The 9,255-nt window shown below is 32.4% G+C and overlaps 1 long non-coding RNA gene across 1 annotated transcript in view; it reads left to right on the top strand.

The window, feature by feature from the left end:
• The first annotated feature begins 3,723 nt into the window (after window positions 1-3,723).
• LOC146993077 (uncharacterized) overlaps window positions 3,724-9,255 on the top strand; it is a 71,854-nt gene continuing 66,322 nt past the window's right edge. The window contains exon 1 of the long non-coding RNA XR_015038318.1: window positions 3,724-3,856. This is a non-coding gene — a long non-coding RNA (uncharacterized LOC146993077). The remainder of the gene's footprint in view (window positions 3,857-9,255) is intronic.

Raw genomic sequence — 9,255 nt, 5'->3', positions numbered from 1 at the left:
ATGTACACATCGTCCTAGTTTTACTTAAAACGTAAAAGAAAATTGTCAAAAATCCAATTCTTCTTTCCCTTGTAAAAAATGCCGAACAAATAAGTGGGCGATTCTGCACTTTAGCCGAACTCCACATTCCTGAAAATATTCTATCGAATCTTTTTTCAGTGGATGGTAACTCAAAGGCCCATGGCGAGACCAAACAACGCGAGACTCAAAAAGAGAATTTCGAGAATAAAAATGGACGCCAAAACATAATGAGGTACGATTGCCAGATTTGCGGGCAGGTAAAGTATCTTAAATTCATTACTTGTCTTATCAAACTGTGTTTTTATTGTTTCTTTTGGCACTAAATGACTTCGTAGGTTATGTTATATTTAAAATTTTAAATTTAAGTTATGTTATATTTAAATTGCTTGGTGTTCCATTTAAATTCGCAGTTGATGACACACATTTTTTTCTTTTGTCTGGACTTTGACCTATTTTTTATTATGAATCTGTACAGCTTATATGGAAGTTTGATGAACCCCCTGTGGTTCATAAGGGGGGCGATCGTGAGTTTGCAATCGTCTGATATCATTTTCCCGGCAGCGTATTTCACAAGTGCACATCAGTGTAGCCACCGAGGGAGTGGCTTCTAGGATGGGCTAATGAGCATCCAATAATATTTCTGCCATGTCACATGACCTTTCGCGTGCTTTAAGATTTAAGCAAGATAGTTGAAAACATTCTGCCACGCAATTTTCTGTAAAAAATAATTAAAGCATCGTCGATTGCATCTGAAACTTTTCATTGCGAAGTTAGATCAAATATAGGCGATTATGAAGATTTCACTACCTGTTTGAAATAAATACAAACACATGTTGGATTTCGCCAAAATATCGATGTTAAATATTACTTAATAAGTGGTAAATCACATAAAGAAAGAAATATGTGATAAACATCTGAGCGCAAATGCAATCTTTACATAAAAGTATGCGTATCAAAAAAATAGTATTTACACCAATTATATATATGTAAGTAGAAGTCAGCACTTTTTATTGAAATTTATATGAAAAAGATGTTCTATAATAATAACCAATGCAGAATTTTATTCAAAGTGATATTTACTAATTTGTATTCGTATGCATTTAGTGTGTTAAATTTCACATTTAATAACTGCTCACTCTTAAGTGCACTGTCTACAAAAGAAATACTCATCAAGCAGTGAATTTATCTTATTCACAACATTTATTATCATTAAAGTGAATTTATCTTATTCACAACGAGTATATTCAATTTATTCACATATAACTTTTAATTTTAACAATGAATTTAATCAGATCATATGTATTCTGAATCTTACACTTTAAAAATCAAAAGAATGCAAGCACTAAAATAAATTCATTGTAACAATTTCAGTCATTCTCATCTCAATTAAAAAAAATATACACTTGAATTCTCTTAACCCACATAATACGCCGTGAACATCAATCCAAATATTAATGCGTGATAAAAATCCTGAAAGTGAAATGTCAGGGATTAATTAAACTCAGAAAACGAAAGCACTATCAGATTTTTACTATTACGCCATATATTTATAACTGTGAAACAAATGCAAATTGAAACATAAACAACATACGCTCACATGCACGAAGATTTAGCGTCACAAGAGCAATAGCAGCTCATTGGTCCATTTTCGAAAACCCTCCCTCAGTGGCTGCGCTGATGTGCACTTGTGAAATATGCTTCCTCGCAGAACTTGCGTTAAAAGTTCATGTTAAGAATTTTTAGAATTCTGAATGTAACGTATACTTTTTGCTTACTACGTTTAGTTTATTCTTAATTCTTTTTCTCTGGATTACCTGATTAATTATATTTGGTTTATAATTCAGTTTAATATGTTTATGTAGGAGTCTAAATTCTGTATCCATTCTAATATGCTCATGTGTTGAGAATTAAAATTAGAAAAACTTGGACATCATGGTCTTCATGCGAGAATCTCATTTATATCTTTAGTGTAATGTATTTCAACGTGGGTTAAAAAATTATCGGTCCATAAGAAAATTTCGAAGAATTGGTGGTAAAAATTCAGCTATTATTTCCAAACTAATTTTTTATTGCTCTCTATCTAAATACCATGCTACATCTAAGACGAGAAATATGTAATATGAAATAACACTGATGAATAAATGAGGTATTTAAACAACCTGCCTTTAAATACGAAATTAAGATCAAGTGTTTCGGCATTGAGATACAAATATTATAAAGAGTCAGTTCTAGCAGGCTTATATTATAAAACCCGTGGAAGAGGGATTTTAAACATGGAAAAGATACAGTTTAAGACCTACTTTGCTAACCTAGGTAGGCCCACCATCAACAGAGCAGTAAAGTTCGCTGAACACTGGTAGCTCAGTAGAATTTCCAACAGAAATATAGCTGTAGAAAAACTCACCACAAAATGGTAAAAAATAGACTCGGCGAATTCATGAAAAGGGAAGTAAGTCCAATACATTATTACAGCAATTTTTATAGAGTTTTTATTTTTAAATATATTTGTGTGCCCCGATAAAATTTTGACCATTACTTTCTTGTTTGCACGCGAAAAGTGTAAAATTTGATATTTATTTTTAATTCATTTTAAGGTTTAGCTGTTTCGTTCGTCTCTACGATTTTGCATGTCATAAAAAATAATTCCAAATTAAAATTTAATTATTGTTTCAAAAATTGTGTGAAGTCTTGTTCTACGCGAATAATTCTTTGATTCGCTGTTAAGTCTTCCTTCTTTTCAGAAAGACCATTGGCATTCAGATGTTTGTCAGAATGTTTCTGGTTTTATTCGGCCCGACGTTTGGAACATTTGTCTATTATATAAGCTATGGGGACGAATTTATTAGTTTCCTTTTTGATTTCTAGCTTACTAAAGGCTATTATGGTTCAAATTTAAAAGCTTGATAAATGAAATGTTATTGATGACAGAAGAGCCGTTATTGATTAGCCAAGAGAGTGGTTTGGTTCAAACCAGCAGTCAGACATCTAACCTTTTCCTTCCGGAGAGAGAGTCTGCTCTCAGTCTACAACAACAACATCTATGTTGTTGTTGGCTGTTAGCTCAGCGTGAGTTCGGAGTATTGAGATATCTCCGGGTAGCTTTCTCTTTAACTGCGCTTTGCAGTGCGTTGTGTTTAACATTCATAGTACTTTGAAGTGCAACTACTGATTGTACTGTGTGATATCGTGAAGAGTTTGTACAACTATCTTTGTAAAAAGTTCCAGATCTCTGAAACGGTTCATTCGATAAAATAAATCTTATCAACCTTTCATCGGAGCTGTGTGCATTCAACCCATTACGAACTCGTATGCACTCAACAATATATTTAAAAAATAGCTAAATTGAGTGCAGTCATAAGCGAATTTGTGCACACTTTAAATAATAAACTGCTTGCTAGAACTTCAATTTCATTTCATTGCATCGATTCAGAATCAAAGTATTCACGATACATTGCATAAGCTACCTTTAAATTAATTTCATGAACGGCACTAATTACAACCAATTTAATGAGAGACAATAATTACAGTTTGAAGTGTTTTTAAGGTGTGATACGGCTCTTAGAATCTAAGCTAAGGAAAGCAGGACTGTTAGCATAAATTTACGTAATTTTTCATAATGAAACTCAAAAGCATAAAAGCGAACGTGCACTAAGATATATATTGGCGAAGTTCGGGGCATTCGATTCTCACCTTAGCTACCTGGCCAAAGGTACCTGTCTAAAGGTATAATTCAGTTACTTTCTCTTTCAGGTACTGTGTCGAAGTATGTTCGCGTTTCTCCTTTTTATTGCCTAAATAGGTAAGCCTGATGATTGAGGACTGATGATGATTCCATGTAAGTTATTCTTTCAATACTTCGATGTTTTTAATGTCTGTGAATCTACTTTTAATTGGTGTTCTACTTAAGTTAAGCGGAATTCTCACACTTGTTAAATAAAAATTCCGTAGTTACTTTGACTTATGATTCTTTGATTAAGACTGCGCTCAATAGAGGAAATGTACACATGCATAAGACAGCAGTTGATTATGACACTGAGTAAGTTAATAAGCTTGAGAAAATTGCCCTGTGAAAATGCTTCTAAAAATTGAAATTCTAGAATTGAAATATTGTAAGATTCCATTCGCAAAAAGTATTAACCAAACTTGTTTTTGAAAATGCAAGTTACAAAGTTTAAAAGAATAACTGTAACGAATAATTATGTAAAAGAATGTAAGTTTATATAATATAACAATATATATATAGAATAATGTATATAGATAATAATGTGTGTGTATATAATAATGTAAAAGAAACAGTTTATATAAAGAAGTTAACCAATGAAAATTATTCAGCCTGGAAATTTAAAATAGAACAACTTTTGATAAAAGAAAGTTTAGATGCTGTCGTATTCGAAGAAAAACTGTTTCTGATACTTGGTTGAAAAACGACCGTAAGCTAAAGCTTTAATATGCCTAAAACATTTCAGGGTACTATTCGGTTTCGAGGGCCGTAAAAAAATTGCAACGAAAATGTATGCGCGAAAGCCCCAAATCTAGCAAACGCGCCCATTTAAAGCGTGCCAAATCTCGCGCGCTGATTTCAGATTGTGTAAGTTTATATAGTTCTATATTTTTTAAGACGCCATTGAAACACTAGTTTAAATTTTAATTCCTTTTTTGATATCCTATGAATTTATCAATTTGGGTATTGCCTATGACGAAAAGTCTGCGATAGAATTTTGGGTAAAGTGCAGAATCACCCACTGCTTGACGTACTTTTAAGAATTGCACGTACTCGGTATCCATGTGCACATCGACTTATTTTCACTTAAAAAAAAATCCCAGAATTGTACAAAAATGCCCCCGCGCACACCCTTGACTTTATCTATGTACACATCGACCTATTGTCACTTAAAAAGTAAAAGCAAATTGACACAATTCCAATTTTTTTTACCCTTGTAAAAAGTACAGCCAATGTTCTAATTTTTGAAATTAAGTGCTTGTTAAAATTGTTGAAACAACGCATGGATGTTTATTTACATTGGGTAAAGGCCCATGTTGATTTTACCGGAAATGAAAGAGCCGACGTGTTGGCAAAACAAGCCATTTATGATGAACGAGTTGAATTCTTTGAGACGTCCGGTTCGAAAAGCTATGCTATTAGAAATATGAAAAATTGTTATTTGAATATCTGGACATTACAATGGAAAGGTCTGAGAGGTGCGCAGGTTTATTGCAGCATATTAAAATTAAAAACGAAATGAAGCCGATTAGCGATATAGATCTGAATCAGTTCTTGACTGGACATTTCCCCGCGTACCTCTCTAGGTTTGGTTTGCAAAATTCAGATTTATGTGGCGTTTGTCATGTAGTTGGGAACGCAGAGCATTTTCTCAATCACTGTCCTTTGTTAAAGGATTTGAGAATCGAATACTTTAGTGATAAACCATTAGGTATTGAAACTTTAAAAAGATCCTCTAGAAATGCAATGTCTTATATAAACAATAATAGAGTGACATTTGGTGTATTAGTTTAAATTATGTCTTTCAATATTTCAATTATTTTGTCTAATTTTTTTTTCCTTTATGTATTATTCATGTGTATGTATTGTATGGTGTATTGTCTGTTTTTTTTTTAATTTAAACATATGTTTACAGTACATATATACAGTTTAGGCACTCTGTAATAACATAACATCATAGACCATAGTCTAAATATTTTAATTGAATTATAGGCTTTTAAATTATTTTATATGTTTTTAAGATAATTTTATCAATTTAACGATCATTTGTGAGCCGAGGATTTTATTTTACTTGTAGTAGTTGTATTTTATTGTACTTGTATTTTATTTTACTTGTTGATGTAGTTATTTTGTTCTGCTCTAACCGGGGCTTTAAGTAGCAAAGTTAAAATTAATATTGCTGTCAGATTATAATTATTTTCTATTGCATTTTTAACTATAGAACACCTTATTACGTGCGACCTTGGTGTGACCTGCAGGTTCTTTTCCTTTTGGGAATTCCCCAATGAACCTTTGAGGTGCTTAGTTATTTATGTTGTTTTATGGTTTGAAGCGAGTTTTATTATGTTACAGAAACAGCCTCTCTGTGAGTGTTTTTGTCTGTGATTGTTTGATTGCGTAAGTGTTTGTTTGTGTTTTGTGTCATTTTCTTATCTTTAGTTTTTCTACTAACCCTTCTTTATTTTTGGTTGGTTATTTTATGTTTTATGTGATGTTTTATCGGCGTGGTTTGGAGGAGGGTTGACCTATTTTAAATCATATGGTCCCGCTGGGACAAGGCGGATTGGGTCTCCCTCGAAAAGTTCACGAATAGTTCACCCTTGTAAAAGCGGTAAAGAAATAAGCGGGAGATTCTGCACTTTACCGAAAATGTTTTCAAAGAAAAGGCATCGTTCATTATAGAAAATTATGTTTGAACAACCAACGAGACGCATGCTTTAGCGATAACTCGGTAGCGAAATATTATATGAAATTAACGTTTCATCTAAATTAAAACATCAATATTTAGATAGTTATTTACTATTATACTTCCTTTCTTGCGTTAGGGTTGCCGCAATTACTTTTGGCAGCACTGGCATCAACAATAGTTTGGCGATATTTTACGGCCCTCGAAACCGAATAGTACCCATTTCAGATTCGCAAATCATCCACGTTTTCATAGTCAATCTGCAACAGACAAGCTTCTTAGAAAATTATATTCTGTTAGATATTAGGAAAGTTCTAAAATGAACAATGAAAAATGAACAATATCAAAGGAGTGCTAGAATTGGCTGAAATGCTGCTTAGTACAGGTGAAGAAATTAAAGAAAATAACTTAATATTACTATGCTCCTTACCAAATTCATACAACTCCTTAATAACCGAAAATCGGAAGCTGAATTGTCTATAGAATACGTTAAAAATAAATTAATAGATGAGTACTGTAGACGTGTGGAAACTAAGCAAGTTCAAAAATACGATTCAACTGATTTAAAAAGTAAAAGCGAAAATAAATCAAAGCATTATGTTACATATTATTGTAATAGAAATAAATGATTAAACGATAAATGACTGTTTTAATTTAAAACGCAATGCTAGAACTTCCCCAAAAACAGATGTAAATAACAGTAAGGTTAGAAATTATTCTCAAAATTATAAAAGTAATGCATGGCAAATAGCAAATACGCAACGTGTAGAAAACATAAACGAAGTTAAAGAAAATAAGAATCTTAAAAGTATTGAAACTGGAAATTCGCAAGTTCAGTTTAATCAAGTTCTAAAAGTGGAATATAAACATGAAAACTCGCAAACGTAAGAATGGGTTATAGACTCAGTAGCCTCAACTCATATGACGAGTGATGAGTTCTCTCTCAGTTAAATGATTCTAATAAGCAAATTGTAACTGTAGCTAATAGTACTAAATTAAATACTTATAGTATTGGTGAGGGTTATTTTAAAGTTCAAAATTTAAAGGATGAGGTTACCCAAATAAAATTATAAAATGTACTGCGTGTACCAGGTTTAGATAGTAATTTACTTTCTGTTCAATCTGTTACGAATAGAGGTTGTATTGTTACATTTGACAGTAATAAGTGTTACATAAATCGTAACAATGTACTCATAGCCCACGGCAATGCTCAACAAGATTTATATAAATTGACCGCGAGCTCAATTCACGAGGAAACATACATAGCTAATGGCATTTCATGCTCTAATACAAACTGCATACCACGAGTAAAATGGCATCAAAGATTAGGCCACAGAAATATAGATGCGATAAAAACACTCGAGAAAAATGATTTGGCAGATGGTATTAAACTTTATAAATGCACTCATCGGGTTGAATGTTCTATTTGTATATAAAAGCTAAACTGCCCGAGAAACCTTATCTAAAAACGGGTTTTAGGTCTAAAACTCTACTAGATTTAGTGCACACAGATGTGTGTAGGCCAATAGAAGTTAACAGTTTAGGAGGAAAAAAAGATTTCGTAACCTTCATTGATGACTATTTCTATTATAGTGCGATTTTTCCTTTCTGCTATGCCGTTCTGTGACGGACAATAAGGAACCCAAATTTGATCAAAAATACCAAGTTTCTTTAAGTAATTTTCAGTAGTTTCATTACAGTATTCTGTACCATTGTCAAATGTGATAAATTTTATCTTCTAAATTTATTTGTTGTCGATGCCACATACTGTTTATGTTTGTCGAATACTTTATCTTCTTTCTAAAATTTATTTCATTGCTTCAAAGGATGAAGTATTCGACAAACATAAACAGTATGTGGCATCGACAACAAATAAATTTAGAAGATAAAAGTTATCACATTTGACAATGGTACAGAATACTGTAATGAAACTACTGAAAATTACTTAAAGAAACTTGGTATTTTTGATCAAACTTGGGTTCCTTATTGTCCGTCACAGAACGGCGTAGCAGAAAGGAAACATCGCTCTATAATAGAAATGACTAAAGCTATGCTAATAAATTCCAAATTACCAAAAGGATTGTACACTAAGCAGCAGCCACTGCCGCCTATCTCCAAAATAGGTTACCAACTAAAGCCACAGATAAAACACCGTATGAATTGTGGAATGGTAGAAAACCAAACTTAAGTCACTTAGGAGTATTTGGCTGTAAAGCCTATTATTATGTGAACAAACAAAAACGGCGAAAATTCGACAACAAAGCGCAAGAAGGAGTATTCGTAGGATACGATTTTTATGAAGCAAAGGATAACAGGATTTATGTAAGTGGAAGGAAAATAATAGTAAGTAGAACTGTTAAATTTTCAGAAAACTCGCCTATATCTGACAAACATGTACAAACTAATGCTGAAGATTTGGAATGAATTCATCTCGACAACTCTCAAAACGATGAAAAATTGATGAAGAAATGTCTTTTTGTGATTATTTTACAGAAGATTCAAAACGATCGGAAGAGTTAATGTGAAGAAAATGTAGAACGAAAGGTTTCTGGTAGATTAACCAAAGGGGTTCCACCGGAAAGATTCTCCTACAAAGCAGAAGACGAAGAATCGACATTGTCTAAAAATAAAGATCCAGAAAGCTTTGAAGAAATTCTAAGCTTACCAAAATGTGAACAAGAAGCTTGGATCAAGGCGACGGGAAAGAAAAACGAAAACGAAATTTATAAAATTACAGATTTACCACCAGAAAAACATGTAGTAGACAGAAAATGGGTGTTTAAAACCAAATATGTTGAAACTTGTAAAAATATAAAATACAAAACAC

This window comes from Stegodyphus dumicola, chromosome X1 (assembly GCF_044657685.1).
Source record: "Stegodyphus dumicola isolate Sdum_Otavi_A_Nest chromosome X1, ASM4465768v1".
Lineage (NCBI taxonomy): Eukaryota > Metazoa > Arthropoda > Arachnida > Araneae > Eresidae > Stegodyphus > Stegodyphus dumicola.
The sequence above is the reverse complement of the archived record's forward strand: the minus strand, read 5'-3'. Positions and strand labels throughout refer to the sequence as shown.